Here is an 18378-nt window from a genome sequence, read left to right on the forward strand (position 1 = left end):
ACAGTAAATATTTTCATAATACAACGTTTATTACAACAAAGTCTCAAATTTTTCAGGGATTCGATGGATCGGAGTGTTTACACCAACACCATATCCAACAGCGGAAGATCTTCTTGGCGTCAGAAATACTTTGATTGATTCGAATGTGACATCGCCTCTAAATTTTTCTCAATGCCACTGCCGAAAATTGGATTGTTTGACTCATATTATATCCACTCATCCTATTATAGAAGGTTATAGCAAATAAATATTCAGACGCATAACAAAAAATATTCACCAATTTCACTGTTTGTTTGATTGACAATGTTTGGAATACTTGCTTTATTTACTATCGGATCTGAAAAACTGATTGCTCCATTGGTTGTAGCAGAATAAATTGCAACAAACAGTAAACTTCAATTATTCATTAGATTTATTAGTGATACTTCTGCTGCTGTTTTTCGGTAACCAATTGAGAGATACGTGGCTTCGATTCAAAAGGGGCAATTCTCACTCGCCATTCTCGCATTGGAGTCACGTTCAGTTGAGCAGGTAAAGCCATACTTCAAATAGTCATCAGACCAAGTTCTTTTCTTGAATGACATATTTAACGAAAAAATCCTCGGAATTGCAAAGAGTTTTTGTAGGAAAGAAACGTTGAACCAATCTGAAAATTGTGGTGTAATCTTAGATACCAGTACGCCGGGTCGAAATGACTTGGAGGTCATTTGTGATATTTTTTATAGCTTGACAATTGACTACTCTCGAAAACATTCCATCTGGAGATTTAGATGCCAGATATCAGACTGAAGAAGGTATCTATCAAGAAAAGTTAAATATAATTTGATCTTATTTGCAATTGGGTATTAAAGAGTTTCCCAAAATTGCCGCACCCCATTTCGAAGGGCAAGCGTTCTCATAATTACTTATTGAAGTATTCCATTAGTTTAGCATGTATACTTCATACATCAAATACGTTCATAAATACTTGCTTGAGACCAGTCTACATTCTCATTTGGTGTCAAACCACATTTGTAATAAATGAACGAGGTTGGATGGCTATGGACATCTATAACCACAGTAATGCACGCTGTTAGAAATAGGATGCATGTCAACATAATGCAGTTTAAACAACCTTCTTCCAGCAAGATTTTCAGAATTATATCGTCAGATGTAAGTCATTCCATGTAGATATCAGACGGGATAGAAAATGACGTTTTCAGAGATACTACATGATTTCTACAGCTTTGTTTACAATTCTCTTCCATGTACTGTTATATATCTGCACATTTTCTAGGTGTACTTTACAGTTGCAAAGCTTTAGGTTTTCGCAAAAAAAAACGGCAGAATATAATTCAGAAAATAAAAATCACTCTGAAATTAATGACTTTCGAAATCAAAATTTTAGAAAATTTACAGTAAGGAATATCGATCACGACATTCTTCATTCCATCATATTATATGATACTACGTTTCAAAATCCTTACTGCAAGAATATTATTTAACTGTTTTATTATGCTTTGAAATAAATACCCAGAAAAGAGAAATGTTCATAAAATTAAACGAAACCATGCAGTAAAACGAAATTCGGCATCTTTTCATTATTATGGCGGTAGGCAATTGGCACGGATATAAAACCTATAGTTACGCCGTGGAAAATTCTGTTGCATTTCTAATGCTAATTTTACTTCAAGCATATATATGTTTGCTCATTTGTTCAACTAAAGCTAATTCATCACGAGTTTATTAAAATTTGTGATAAAGCCAATAAAGCTTTCAAAGTAAGTTCATATATATATCTGGAATTGAGTTAAGTAAATATTTGTGTGAAATACATACTCTTGACATATCAAAAGTTTTATATGTATTGCAAAAAAACAATTCGTAGCATGAATTGGTGAGAGATATCACAAAGTGTGGTTCAAATCATTGTCAAAGTAGTGCCGGACCTTTTTCTCCCCCTTGTACCCGAATAAGGAGAGGAAATATATATAAGAAATCCACTTTGAACAAATCAATGAATCGCAGTGGTTATGAATATTTTTGGTCAAAATTTATTTGGAGTGCATCATCTTTCAAATCAATAAAGTGTGACTTCGTTTAACTTATTTTATATACACTGTAACAAAGACATCGAGAGCAAAATCATTGAGGGTCATCGGTCAAAAATTTGGGTGTGGTCAACAGAAGCAGCCTCAGTCAAGGCAACTTCATTACATATTCTTATCGATACCACCGATGTGGATTGCTTCGCGTTGAGACTTGATTTGCTATTTGGAATTGAAAATGTTGAATGATTAGATAACGAACTTTGTGGTGAGTTACGCGTCAAAATAATTCGTGTCCCAATTGTATGATTGTCACCTCATGTGAATACCGTAATCATTTGCTCCAAGATATATATATATATATATATATATATATTCTATAATCTATATGGTAACAGTTCAGTTGGAATAGTGGGAATTTGGTAAATGTGAGACAAATGCCCTAAAATGGCACAAATTAGAAAACGGCATTTTTAGACACCGTGAGCTACGGGTACTGTGTCATTGTTAGTCATTGTACATTCGTACCCATCTTCGGACATTGCTCTCTCAAAATGGAATAAATAATAAATACTTTTTTAGAATAAAAACGAAGACTTCTGCATATTTCAGAGAAAAAAGTTGTTTTTCATTCTCGTTCAATCTGACCAATTTGTTTCTCTGTGGAACTAGAGATGAGTTGAATTCTATCAAACAAAAGTGGAACGCTGAGACACGAGACCTGTGGCAAATAAATTTATTAAAACCCTTTTTCCTGCTTTTACTAGCTATGATACACCAGGGACTCTATTGAGCCCACTTGCCTTTGAGTCACCAATCGTTTTACACAGTGCATAATATACTTTCTTTATTTTCTATCAGCTCTCTCTATCTGTATTTTTGTCTATTCAAACGGTAAAGAAAAATTAACATTTACATAAAATCGGCTTAGTTTTCATGGCATTATTTATAGGGTTTGAATCAGCAGGAATCGATTACAGCCACTTCAATGAACCGAGCTGATCTTAGATGACGCTGGAAGCAGAGTCCGATCCCAAACTTTGATTCAAGTTATATATATGTCGTCGTAAGGTACCATTATTTTCTATATTTGATTGAAGCTTCTCATCGCGTAGGTAGGTGGAGAGAAAAGAGAGAAAGTAATTCACGTAAGGACGCATATTACAATATATATCATAGATGTGAAGTACGTTTTGGTAGGAGAGTGGGTACTGAAATGCTGATTGTGTAATTAGTTTGGGGTTTCTTTTTGGCTTGTAAGCTGTGTACATAGTAAAGTTACTTCCAACGTAAATGTACCGCCCTTGGAGATTGCATCGTGCGCTGCCTACATGCTCACATCATATTCAGTGTGATGCGAGATTGTAAGATGTTCAGAATGCCAGAAGTTATTGCATGAAGACTTTTATTTGGGGGTCCAAGTGACAGGACGTTTAGAATAGCCTACTTTCCATATTTCAAAGAATTTGATTCTATTCAATTATCTAGGAATTTTGGATTACATAAAGTCGATCAAGTTTCCAAGTAATGCCATTTTAAGGAACACTGAAGGAAAAGTGTGCGAAATGAACTAGAAAGTGCCTTGCTATATTTAAACAGCAATGGTCGAGGTCTAGGTGAAGTATAGGGTCCCATAGTAATCGGGGAAAAAATGAATAAATTCAATAAAGCTGCTCTGGCTGCTGCCGTTGACCATCTATGTTAGAGTCGTCAAACCCAGTGGCCCGCGTGGTATTATTCGAATCGCAATGTCCTTCACAAATCTGAGCCTTTATTGAAACTTCTAATAAAAAATGTCGTTCAAACGCACGAGAAGCACCACCTAGCTATCGAAAGCTTCTTTTATGTCCATTTATGGTCGTTATTGCTAGTGAGACATGTTTGAATTTATTTTTATCGTCTGCCATGTATTTCAATCTGTTTTCCTGTATTTTTTTTCTGTGAAGCTAGAAGAAGCAGTTTCATGACCTCAATATTTGACAGCATTCACTTCTACGAGCAATTTTTTTTCAAGGATGAACCAAGGAAAATCCTCCGTAAGACTAATTTCTGACAGCCTCGTGAAAAATCCGTTCCGCATTTCTACATCGTCCATTGCACCTATGATTGACAAACTTGTTGGATAAACGCAGTGCCATACTTCCCATAAATATTTATGTGTGGTTAAAACTTTTAACTTTACTGTATCTTCGTATTTTCATTGTTCTAATAATTTAGGTGCTTTGTTTGTTTTTCCTTTTATCTGTAGTCGGTGAAACTAGAATATAACTACCATGTCAAGTGGACCGCGCAATCATTCGTAAACTAAATGTGGCTCTTCGTCCATAATGGTTGGACAACCCTGATCTATGTTATGAGCTTATGAGGCCACACTTCAATGGTGAAAAAGATGATGCACCTCGAAATAAGTTTGAGACCAATCATATTAATAACTCATTTGATATTGGTCATGAAGGTTAATAACAGTACAGGGAGCACCAGCACAAATGTGGCAACAATACTCCATAATAGACTCCATCTTCAGATTGGTATCTTTCGTTCAAATCATCAAATGAAGTATTTTCGAAAGTTGTCAGGTGATAAAAATTATCACAAAATGACCTCGAAGGCAGTGCAAAATTTTAAGAAATATTATTATTATGGGTGAGTTACTAATCGTCCTAAGCTTTGGGAATACGCTCGCCAACGCATCTCTAATTACTCTGTATGGGTTCGCAGGTTCGAATACCATGCGGGGATAGTTATGTGCGAAAGGATTGCTGGACTCCTCGCCACCGTAGGGTGATTCACGTAACCGCTGATCGGATACGCCTTCCTCCACCAGCAAGTCCATGGTACCGAAGACAAATAACTAACTAATCACATACCCGACATGGAATGGAAACCGGACGAGAGGCCGTGGTTCGCCATATGGTACCCTTTATATACGTTGGTCCCAATCGACTTTTTATACCCCTTTTATAATATGACATAAATAGTTAATCAAACACGCTAGTACATTTCCCAATATATCTTTAAAAAGCTTATTTTCGTCGCTTTCCACTAAAACGCGCCCGAATTACGTAGCGCAAATGCGTTCGACCATATGCCGGTAAGAAGAGAGAAATTTCAAAAAATTTCGAGATAAAGTTTTTCACTTTTAACGCTTGGTCAACACGTGATTGATATGCTAGAGAAAGAGTTTTCTTTTGGACGAGCTTTACGTCACCTTCAAAATAAAACAAGAGTGGGATTTGATTTTGAAGTGAAGTGATATTCGTTTTATCGAAGAGCATTTGATCGCGTGCTGTCTGGTATCTTTGTTTGTTTATTTATTATGAGCCGGAGAACGTTGCTCGCGCGTTCAAATTACTTCTTTTTCAACTAACAACAGATTCTTTGTTTATTTTTAAGCTTTGAAATATTCATACAAATAAAATTGATCTTGTATCAAAATAAAAATTATACATTAAAAAAAAATATGATGACGTCACCGTAATTAAGAACACTCGGATCAAGCATGGATGATTTAAACTCAAACATTTTGAGTTTTGAAATTGGTTTTGTTCACATGCAGACCACTATGCATACTATTGACCCCCCAAAATACATTTAATTTAGCCATAATCTCAAATTATGACACAGGTACGTCACCGTAATTAAGAACACTCGGATCAAGCATGGATAATTTAAACTCAAACATTTTGAGTTTTGAAATTGGTTTTGTTCACATGCAGACCACTATAAAATATTATTGACCCCCCAAAATGCATTTAATTTAGCTATAATCCCAAATTATGACACAGGGCACCACTTTATTACCAGGCCGATCCTATAGCTTATTTGAAAATACAATGTTAATAATGACATAGTCAACATCTCGCAGGGATTCAGTGGATCGAAGTGTACACACCAACACCATATCCATCGGCAAAATACCTTTATGACCTTGGGAATACTTTAATTGATTTGAACGACATCACGTCTAAATAATTCTCAATGCTCAGATGTTATGAGTGCTTCTCAACGAAATAATGCAACGACGCAAATATTACATTATCTGACGGTTCTTATGACTTATAATTATCTACTCATTTTATTATAGAACAATGTAGCAAATAAATATTCAGACATAGGCTATGATAGAATGTTTCTTTTAGAATAGTAACGTAGATTTCGGCAGGCCTGGAACGCATTGTTTTTAACTTTTGTATGGTCTTATGCGATCGCTTCATTGTGGAAGTGGGATTAAGTTGAAAGCGATCAAATGAAAGTCGAGCCCTCGGACGAAGTAACAAAATTTGTCGCAATGCCGCAGGAACGCTTATTAATGCTTTACATATTATCAGTGATTCGTTATGTCACAATCCGAAACATACCTACCGTAAATACTTTTGGGTCATTGATTTTATTGTTCGTTTGATAAACTTTGTTTAGAATACTTTCCATATTTACTATCTATTTTGAAGGTAGGTTACCACGGAAAATTTATTTTCGAGAATTTGATTCTATTTAATTATCCAGGACTTTTGGTTTACGAAAGGTCGGCTAAGTTTTCAAGAAATGAGGGATTTTTGAGGAACACTGAGGAAAAGTGTGCAAAATAAACTAGAAAGTGTCTTACTATAAGTAAACAGCAAAGTTCTAGGTTAAATATCGAGTCCTGTAAGAATCAGGAACAAATTGAGAAAAATGGATTTATTTAAAAATCGTTGCTTTAACTGCTGCTGCTGTTAACCATCGAAGTTTTAAGTCAATGTGACTCAACACTTCATTGGTGAAAAAAATGACGCATCCCGAAACAAGTTTGAGACCAGTCATATTTACAACTCTGGATATTGGTCATGAAGCTTAATAACAGTACTGGGAACGCCAACGCAAATGTTGTAACGATACTCCATACAGCGGCAATTAAGTGAATAGTTCAAGAAATGCTCTAATTTGCAATCATTGTTCTATTTGGCTTAAAAAAGGCTCTTCACCCCTTTGATTATAATCTGAACCAGACCTTGTAATATCTTTCATCAAATTATGCGAGGAATTGTTTTTACGACCCATATATAAATATACAACTTTTAATGATATGTCAACAATATATTTTATATAAAAAGATGTCTGACATGAAACGTTACTAAACTTGAGATATATGAACATTGACAGCTTTTATCTCGAAAGTTATTGACATCGTTATGAATTAATTTAGTCCGAGGAAATGAGTAAACTCATATATTATAGTTAAAATAAAATTAGCTTCAGGAATGAAACAAAATTTTTCACGGCGTGACTGAGTTTTCCTTTAACTTATATCCGTGCCAATTGTATACCGTCATAATATTACGCTTTTTTTTATTTATACAAAGCATATTGAAATATCTAAAATAATATTCTTTCAGTTGTGATTTTGGAACCTAGTTTTGTAAAGTGGGACCTCGAAGCAATATATCTTGTGGAAACCCGAAAACATAATTGCAATTAAAATTTGTGATACGATTCAGCGGGTTCGTGCGAACCCGTTATTGGAATGAACGCGTTCTTGTTTTAGACGTTAAACAAATGCAACACCGTAGTTAACGATTACGATTATATTTGGCGTTCCGTAGAACCTGTTGTTGGAGGTCGATACAAGAGAAAATCCATTTTTAAATAATAAAAATTTTACAATTGATCCAATAGGTGCTGTGAAGTTTCATTTTACAAATTACTATTATTCGGAGTGAGTCACCGTGAAAATAAGATTTTTTAGTTTGAAGGACATTTAATCATCCCATTTCCGTGGCCGGAACATGCTTTTGCTTAGTTCCAGAAACAGATCAAATGTGCTAATAAATAAATTTGAGTGTGAATATAACCAATATTGCAGGGGAAGATGGGGCACGTTGGGACATGGGGCACAGTGGAAAATCAGCTCTCGCGCTGATACTATATCCGCAATCCTGTCCGCGGTTCGATGTTTCAATCCGCCCATCGGTCAGTTACAATGCCCCGCGAACGGACAACGGACGGGTAGAGCGGCGCAAGTTATGAGGTGAAATTGGTTTTGGGAGGTTGAAACTAAAATTTCACGGTTCCAGTTTTTTTTTCTACCTTTGCTTTTCCAACATGACAAACCACCGTCTGATATTTTTCATTTTTTCAATAATATTTTCAGATTTAGATTCGAGTAAGGAAATATTCAAATTTGTTTGTCAAAATATTTGAACTATTTCAGTTGAACATTGATTTCAAAAATATTAAATCTTCAAATTTGAAGTCTCCCTGTTCGTTAGACGATTATGCAGATTAATTGCTTATTTTTAAGGGCTCACTTCGTTGAATTTTGACAGACTGACCCACTGTGCCCCAGGGTCTGACCGAATGTGCCCCACAAGTGGGGTACAGTGGGACACTTAACAGACGTTTTTCAAAGCATTTTGGTAGTAAGATGTGTGTAAGAATTTCTTATTCGCTGAATAAAATCTACATTTACCCCACTATGCATTAGTCCCGCCAAACTAAATTTTTTATCACCAGGTGTACCCAAACAAAACGTTGTAGCTCATGATTAACTTCAATATCAAGTCTCTCATCATTAAGTTCCAGTCAGTAATTTGCCTAATTTATAATACAAAATATCGAGTTAAATGGAGAGTGAATAGCCTTTCCCCTCAACTTGTCGTTATTCAGTGATAATGCATCTATCGATCCAAACTTTTCGACAACTAGTATTGCATTGTATTTTGCAAATTCGAGTCGAGTCCGTATACAGTCGCCAAATTAGTGGGCGCTTTGTCTATGATTCATGTTTTTTTGAAGAGAAAATATAACAGTTCGATGATTGAAATCTATCCATCTTGATTTTTCTCAAATACCGATGGGCCGATTATAGAGTGGCTTTTATTTATTTTCAAAAATAGCACATTGCTCGCTTGTACGTATGGTGCTATAAAATCTAATCTATCACCTAATCGATTCCTCTACCAGTTTAGAGTCGATGTATTGGTATCGGGTATCGGTATCGGCAATATCGGCTATTTTTTCGGTATCGGTCATGTATCGGTATCGGCTGAATTAATACCGATATTTCCGATATATTAACCTTTTAGATATGATCCAGAATGTTTTAAAAGGTAAGTTAAAATATTACTTTTTAATTTATTTTTTTGTCCAGACAGATCGGGAACTATGAGCCATGCATGTCTACACCCCCGCGAGTGGTAACGAGAATATGATTCGCCTGTTTTTAAATATTTCTAGCAGAACCAGCTCATCTAATTTGACTTTTTTTTTGCTGCCAACTTTTTATATTGACATTTTTAATACATATAACATATTAATTATGAAGAAATATATCAACACGACACAGAAAAGAGAGCAACTAGGCGCTCAGTTTTAAATCATACAGTGGAATCGAAGTCCTTTTTACAGGACATGCACTGTTTGGCACAGTTATAAATTCTGTTTATCGTCAAGCGCGAGTGTCATTCAGTCCATGGACATCGTTAGGCTAAATTCCGACGCAATTATCTCTCTACACAAGTATTAAATATTGTGATTATAGTAATTTTAATTTTGTTCAAATACACAATTTCTTTATAGATTTATTGATGTGGCCGCCTAGTATCATACGTGGTATAGGTATTTCTAGTCGGCACTGATTGATATCCTTTAATTTTGGCTGTAATTGTCGCGACGATCACGATTAAACACAAAATAAAATATTTGCATATATTCGATATTCTTTTAAACACAAAAAACGATATTCGAAGGTCGCGATATTAATAATAAATTGGAATTGGACATCTCGGCATATGAGTTTTCTAATTGGACACCGAGATTACTAGCGTCAGTGTACAATGCATCCGAATCAGTTAATGCATTCGGATACCAAACATCAATTTCTTATGTGATATATCTTTTTTTCAATCTGAAATATCGGTGACAAAAGTGGTATCGGTACATCTCTAGTTTAGACCCGTTTTATGGTGGTCATCCGTTATTACCCGTTGCATATCCATTTATATATAGGTGAGGTTTAGAATATCAATATTTTCTTAGATATTTGTACCAGTGTATGAACAATTGTTACATTGATGACAAAATAATTTTAATGACGACACTAGGGATGATTATCTGTAATATCTTTCGAATTTTGAACAAACATACTTATTCATACTAGACTTAAACCAGGAAAAATTTTAGGCGTTTTTGGATATTGAGATGTGACGTTAAAACAAAGTAAGGCCAGATATATTCGAATAAGAGAAAATTGTTTGCGAAACATCTAACCTTCCATGGCCATATAATTCCGTTTGGTATCCATGTCTTTCAGTTGCGTTTCGTTCTTCATATATAGCAGAAAGAATGAAAAGTTTTGACTTTCGGATTCCGGTTCTTCTTTGAACGACATTTTTTGTCTTTGAAGTCGTCTTTTTCTAAAGCTTCCGGTTTTTGAATGTATACTACCATTACAATTGGAGACCACATGGGTGGTTTGTTGTTGTATAGATGTTATAGATTCCATTTTAACATATTATAGTAATTAGACGTATTGATGTACAGCCTAATTCTAAACTGCTCTCTGTGTCCTAAAGTACCACTAAGAACGGGTATATAAATGAACATCTTCCATCACTCAATGCTGTATGCATCAGATAAATGCTGATGACACACTTTTTTATACAACCACAAATTTCTCTATAATTTGCATTTACGTGGTTTTTAAATTATAGGTGAATTTCAATAATCAAAATATATGAAGTTACAACACATTTTATCTTCTAAAACAATATCATTTTCTTTTATTCGCGAACTTTTCAAAGTTATTTGCTATTATACTGTATATATACTACGTTGTCGAGTTTAAGGAAATGTTAGGTATAGTCATAACATAAGGTGATTATTATTCACTACTCAGCTACTATCAAAAGGCGGTAGACATAAACGGTAAAGTGTTGAAGGTACCGATTAGGTATTTTTCATATGTTAGTACTCTAGATATAAACTCTGCATAAGTAACAATTTAATTAGTATATATGTATATGTCAACACATATTTAAACTTCACCTGCTGTGTACCAGTATATCATAATCCTAATTATTCATTAAAACACATAAAGACACAAATCTTTGAAAAGGTTTGGCTTTTAATAGACTTATACTCAAAAATCTGAATTCGGGTAAATTGAAAATGGTTTGAAAATAAAAATTAAACTCGGATTCCGAATCGAACAATAAAATTATTTGTAATAAGCATTAAGGTGAACAAAATGATTTAAATAACAAATTCAGTCGAACAATGTGTATTTGGCAGCAGAGCCTTCTATCTCTAACTTAAAATCATTTATAAACCCATATGTTTGTCTGTTTATTCACAATATTCTTTCAAGAAAAACTCAATCTACGCCCTGACCCGGAATACCTTGTGCGACTTATAACTTCGTACCTGTTCTCACTTCCTTATGCACTTTAAAATAATTTCTTTGGATTATCTTATAATTTTGATGAATTTCTGCAACAACAAACGTTTCATTTCGACATTCTGGCACGGCTTATTTTATATTTACTTAAGACTCGCAACAATTCTTTAATCGCTCGATTTCTACCTTTTCATATGGTTTCGACCTCGCAAGCAAATGGCTTTACATTCCATAACTCAAACCTATAGACAGTGCTTTGATATGTAAGGCCGATGAAAATTCTTTTTTTTAAATAAAATAAGACATCGTCAAATACCAACCAAGTCAGACTACGTTGGTTTTCGAGACCTAGCTAAAAAAAAACTGGATTACGCGGCGTTAAGTCGGCTCTGCGTTTCGTCACTACTGTCACATGGCTGACGCGAGTGTTTTTACTAAAATAAAGGCACAAAGCGTTAGAAAAGGGGTTGGAATTTCGGGATACCAACCCCATCTAAAAAAAACTCAAAAACGTTACTCCATTAGATACAAATATACGCTAAAATTGTTCTGTGAGCCGCACGGAATGTATCAGCATGACAGAGTTTGGACCACCCTGGTCTACTTTATCAAGAAACTCCCGACTTTGCTGACCAATATATCGTTGAAATGCGATCGTGGAACCGCCACATAGTGTAAATAGTTTATTGGTCCAATTGTTGAAGAGAATAGAAATTTTTTCAAAATAAAAATGCAGCAACAAGGTAAATACTAGAAAGCAAAAACCACAACATTTTGAGAAAACGACTCATAGGCTCATTTCGTGTCCAATAAATAAGTTTCATGGTTTCTTTTTAGTAAAGAAGGTTAATATGATACTTGAAGACAAAAAATAAGCGAACATTTTGAAGTTTGAGTCGTCTGTTGAACTCGTAATATTTTAATAAATACCGATAAACTATATAAAATTCTGCTCTAAAATTTCTGTGATGCCCCCTCCTTGCTTGATGCCCTAAGCACGTGCTTATATTGTTTAATGGCTAATCCGGCGCTGTCAGTACCTGTCATGTTTGTTCAATGTATATATATATATATATATACATATATATATATATATATATATATATATATATTTTATACAATATGAATTTTTTCTTTTATTTTTTCAAATTTGGTATACTGTTCCTTGAACTGACACATATTAAATTTGTATTGCAAAAACTATGCAAGTTTTACGAAAAATCAACATTGAACCGTGCATACAGAATCTGCCTACTCATTTAGAAACTGGCTATACACTCTCAGCAGTACTCGACCTGTTGTGATATCAGATTTTCCGCAAACAAGAAAATTTATAAACAAATATATTGTTACTAAGAACTGTTCTATATCAAAAGTTATCAACTAGAAATCAAGCTAAAAATATTTACCGTCTTTATTACCGCAGACAAAAAATCAACATTGAACCATGCATATACAGAAACTGTATTAATTTAGAAACTGATTATACACTTATACCAGGGGTGTGCAACCTTTATTACAGGAGAGCCAGGTACAAGTAACTGGGTGAAGCCGCGGGCCGCACCTAGAAACTCTACCTACGAAAGGCTCTGGATACGAAAAGTCCGAATTACAATAATTTTTATCGTAAAAATATTGCTACGGCTATCGTAAGATTTTCTACATACGAACGGCCGAAAACTTAAAAATATGTGCAGTGATATTTGTTTATCTTAGAAAAATTTAATGCAGTGCTTGAATAAGCAATGTCCAATTCGAATTTAAAAATCGAATATCGCGACCTTCGAATATCGTTTTTCGTGTTTATAAGAATATCGAATATGGCGCACATATCCTAGCGCCGTCGTCCACGTTTTGATTTGAAATATTTTACAATTATTGACCCGTTTTTTCCCCGCGGGCAAAGCGAAATTTAGTGAGAAGACGATGATACAATAAAAAAATTTGAATTGAATGTGTGTGTGCTCATTATCGAAAATTACGTTCTCTCTCAGCGGTCAGCTTTTGCCGCCTCCTCCCACTCTCTGCGGTCTTCGTTTAGCGTAGCCTAGTCTACCCAACGCCAAAGATAAACAAACATACCGTTCGTAGTGTTTTTATTCGGTATTTCTCTGTTCTTTCTTATTTCCATATGTACCTTCTTTATTTATTATGCAGTAATTTAAGTCTAACATGTATTTGTTGCGGGTTCTAACCATTATTATGATTTATACAAATGTTATGTCCATTTTGTAGGGGCTTAGACCGTTAGGGCATTTACAGGTAATCTGTGTCCCTACTTACGGAACTTTCTACCTACAAAGGAATTTACGAAACGAATAAATTTTGTAGATAGAGTTTATACTGTAGTTGCAAGCACAACTTTTTTATTGATCTTATGGCATTGTTAGGGGTTCTAGCAGAAATGTTGAGTTAAAATGCATAGATTTCTAATGAAAACAGATATTCAAATTTATTATCACACCGACTTTAAACGAATACAGTATAAGAAACATGTTTTTATAACATTTTTTTGTTTGTTTTTGGAACAGGATTTTGCTAGGTAGTTTTGCTAATATGACAGTAGCAGTCAAGTACTGGTATTGGCTTTGCGCCGCAAAGAGATTAGAATTGCTCGCACATACCAGATTAACTAAACTAAAAACTCGTTTCGCGAACACACTATTTAAAATCGGCACTTCTCCGCGGTCCGCACAATTTTTCCTTGCGGGCCGCATTTGGTCCGCGGGCCGCAGTTTACACACTCCTGACTTATACATATTTTAAAAGGTCATTTTGATATCACTATGAACAATACTCAACCTCTTTTGATATCAGATATTTCGCACACATGAAAATTCATAAAGAAATTTATTGTTACCAAGAACCGTTCTATATCAAAATTTATCAGCTAGAAATCAGGCTATAAATATTTACCGTCTTGATGACCGCAGGTTTTGTCAAAATTTTACTTGGCTGTTGAGTTATCAATGAAACTAATGTTTCTATTCTATCACCCTACTATTCTTAAAATAAATATTTAAAGCCTCACCGTTAGCATTGCCCCCTGGTATGTATATCGGTCATCGCCAGTTTTTCCTTGGATCCGAACTATGGAAAAACAAAATAATTAGCAGTTACCGACTGATAATGTTATCTAGAGACTGTAAACATTAGAAAAAAATTTTAAAGCGATTTCGCCATACTTCTCACACGTCTACATCACAATAGTAATAATGAAGTATTTGAATTTAGAAAGAGTTCAAGGATTAAAATATGAGGTACCGTGTCGGTTTGCAGAGATTGCATTATACGCATTAAAAAAGCGAGTTATCTTTGAATATTGAACACTAATACTGACTGTAAAGTTTTTATCCCGGTAAGAATCTATATTTATTCACAACAATTCGATAAATCGAAGATTTGCAAAATCCTTGGCAAAAGGGGGTAAAAGCGGCTTCATGAAATCACACGCAGTGTCTTCTGGTCCCCACATGTATCCGTGCGCCATACACACGTACAGCAGAAGTAGAAGTTTTATCACTATTGTCATCTCACTGGACTAATTGAGAACAAAGAAACATTTTAATAGGCGATACAAGAATGGCACCTAAATCTATATAATTGTCTTCAATCTGCACTTCGTTGTCGGTTGTCGGTTAGGTTGTCGACATTAGAAAGAAAAAAATGGGTACTCCTGAACCAAGATTGCGGGCACCGGAACGCAATATGTGTACCAGGTTAGGGTCCTGCCATATTTTCATTCCAATTTTCTTTATTTTAGTTCTATTCCAAGTTCGGTGACTAGCCAAGCGACTCTCGTAGTATTTGTGCCTGGAATTATGGCCTAACACTAATCTGGTACGAATACTACGTTCCGGTGTCCGCCATCTTGGTTCACATATTACAGGAGTACCTACCGAAAAATGTATGATTCAAGTATTGTACAGCGAATTGATCGGCCTCGTGTAGTCATATAGTAGGGGCGGTTGGGCGAAATATTTATTCATTCATCCAACATTAAAACTAACTACTTATCCATTCATTAAGAACAACAAAAATATCAATTTTGTTTGAAAATTAACCCCACCTCGTTGCTCAAAAAGAATCCGCGATAATTCACTTTATACAAGGTAACGTACACCAACCTCTGATTCTAAACATTATATCTGATGCTTTACAGGCTGGAAATTCATTATTGCCAGAGGGCAAAACACAAAAGCATTACCTAATATTAAAAAATTATAATATATACACATCTACTGTAGGCTACTTGTGGTATTGCGACGAATTTTGTTATTTCTACCGAGTTTTCGACTTTCGTTTGTTGGCTCTCAACTTATTTCCACTTTCACAATTAAGCGATTGCGACTCCGATCCACTGAATCCCTGCAAGATATTATCTATGATGTTATTGACATTGTAATTTGAAATAAGACATGTTTGATATTTGTATGAAATAATCAACAATAAATGCGATACCATTTCACGTCACGCTTGTCTGATTTCCCCGGCAGCACAATACTCAAAACCACATTTCAAAGTTATACTTCGATTTCAGTTAACGCATTTGCTGTAACTTGAAACAGTTAATTTACAAATAAGTTGCTTAACTCGTTTTCATATACCTACGGTTGTGTATGAATAAAAAGCTAATTCGTTTCTTGCCATCTCCAAATCATAAACAAATTACCTTCAAAAATAATACAATCAATACAAACGATGTATGTTGAATAGTCGGTTGCAACCGTGATCTCCGTGTCGCCCTTTTCAATAGATTCAACTGTAACCGTACACACATGGATTATACAAACGGTTTTGTTACAACCATAGTGATAACAATCGAAGTAATTGATCACACTATATAGAAATATTGAATCAATCAGATTATAAAATGTTATTTTTCAACACTGCCCTCGTTGACTAATGACTTGCTTAGTTTATTAGATATCAGATATTGCTTTTTTGCTAAAAATGGATTCCAGTGCATAGTTACTTTTTTTATAAATCGAAAATTCTAGTATCTCGTCCGTTGGCCCAATGCCACATTTTCACATATATACTTACTTCCACGCAAGGCTGTATTCACGAAAAAAGCTCATTTTTCAGCTACCACTATCTGCTGCTTTTGAACATGTATATAATCGCCGTGATATCCTGATGAATTCCTTTTGAAAATAACACAATACCTTCTTGCGCAGCTGCTGTGTCATGGACGTGCGAAGAAACTCGAGAGTCTCTATGATCTGCGTCTTCTGTATTTTTAGAAATAGTTCCAATTTACAACTAATAAATCAGATAGTGTTTAACAACTGAGAACTCACGAATTCCTCGATATGTTGCTGTTTCCTTGGTTTTGAAAAGTGCGACCACGAATTCTTTAGGCTCAGATCTATGTTTGAAAATTTAAATAACGTGTAATAGACTGCATTGTCAAAATAGAATTATGAAGCTGCTTTAGATTCATTTTATATTAAGATTTTTAAAACAATTTTTCTCATTATCTACTCAAAAAGAAATAGCAGGTGAACATCCAATTTTGTTAATGTGCTTCTCACAATCCTTCACAGGTTACACTCAACATTTATTTATCTGCACAATCGATATGCTTTGGCGCCCTAAAACAGAATGTTGCTGCCGCGGGAATGCGATGTCAAAATGCCCATTAAACTCAACAATATCATTATCATAGTAACTTACCCAGAATAATAATAGTTCTTAAAATGAAATTTCACGAATTCGGCCCGCGACGCCTCACTGAATTATATTAACAAAACAGCTTTATGGACGAATATATTCTTTACGTGGCAAAATTTGTTTTGAGAAACTAAATTATACTATCACCTAACAAGTATATAATTCACAATCACTCGTTTATTGAGCCTATAATTGATTATAATTAGAGAAATGGCAACAGAACGTAAAAAAGTAGATGCTGAGCGCAAATGGTTTAATGACGCTGAAAATATTCAAAGGATCAGTCTTCGCGCACTGCTTGAAATTTCTGGGTGAAAAAATGTGATTCATTGGCCATTCCTTTGGTTTTTAACTTTCCAAAATACGTGCTACCCGCCAATGACTTGCAACCTTTAATTTTGGCCCGCAAACGACAAAAGTTTGCCGACCTCTGGTTTACACTTTAGAGCCAGTGAAGTTATACAGACATCCCAACACAAATCCTCGACCCACTGCCCTATCTGCCTCGACTTTCCTATTCTCGATCCTCTGCCCTGTTTCCCTCGCCCAACTGCTCCACCTCTCTCAACCTTCCTATCCTTGACCCACCGCCCTATCTCCCTCAACCTTCCTATCCTCGACCCACTGTCCTATTTCCCCCAAACATCCTATCCCCTTCAACCTCTTTAGCCTCGACTCATAGACCTATCTCCCTCAACTTTTCTTTCCTCTATCCACTGCCTCTGCCTTGAATTTCCCACCCTCGACCCACTTTCCGACCTCCATCAAGTTACTTATCTTCGACCTACGACGCTATACCACTCAGCCCCTAACCTAACGGCGCTACAATCACGACTAGATCGTCAAAATGAACTCTACCATCTTGCAACCAACTTCCATGTTTTATAAATAAAATTATAAAATTTTGAAAGGCCTTTCGATATCGACATACCTGAGTTCATTTTCCGAAACTCATTCAATGTCACTTGTATTTCGGTTCAAGGCAAAACGATGAGAAAATAATAAAATATTTGCACGCTTAGTCATTTTCAACGAATGTTCTGCCATATTCTGTTGTATATACAAATTTTATTTACGTGACTGAGAAGGCTGAAAAGTCGAAAACAGTCAAAAAAATAAGTCGCTCAGTGAGTGTAATCCCTTCCAAACTATTTTAGAGCCATGAAATGTTTTGTCGTAGCTAGCGTTACCAACTGCCCTTTAATTCAGCGTATAGTCTCAAAATTGACCTAATCTTATCTGCAACTTAATGAAGTTGCAAAGGACGCAGTTAGTACGTAATCTTTGGCATCGCTTTTACTA

The 18378-nt window shown here is 35.1% G+C and overlaps 1 protein-coding gene and 1 long non-coding RNA gene across 2 annotated transcripts in view; both read right to left on the minus strand.

Annotated features, from left to right (window-relative positions):
• The window catches only part of LOC144419940 (MAM domain-containing glycosylphosphatidylinositol anchor protein 1-like), a 363818-nt gene that overhangs the window by 129297 nt on the left and 216143 nt on the right, over nt 1–18378 (minus strand). The window lies entirely within an intron of this gene.
• LOC144419941 (uncharacterized) lies at nt 507–16708 on the minus strand. The gene is made up of 4 exons (XR_013474388.1): nt 16447–16708; nt 16073–16162; nt 14432–14490; nt 507–646 (listed from the first exon to the last, which is right to left on the minus strand). It is a non-coding gene; the product is annotated as an uncharacterized LOC144419941 (long non-coding RNA).

Source organism: Styela clava, chromosome 2 (assembly GCF_964204865.1).
Source record: "Styela clava chromosome 2, kaStyClav1.hap1.2, whole genome shotgun sequence".
Taxonomy (NCBI): domain Eukaryota; kingdom Metazoa; phylum Chordata; class Ascidiacea; order Stolidobranchia; family Styelidae; genus Styela; species Styela clava.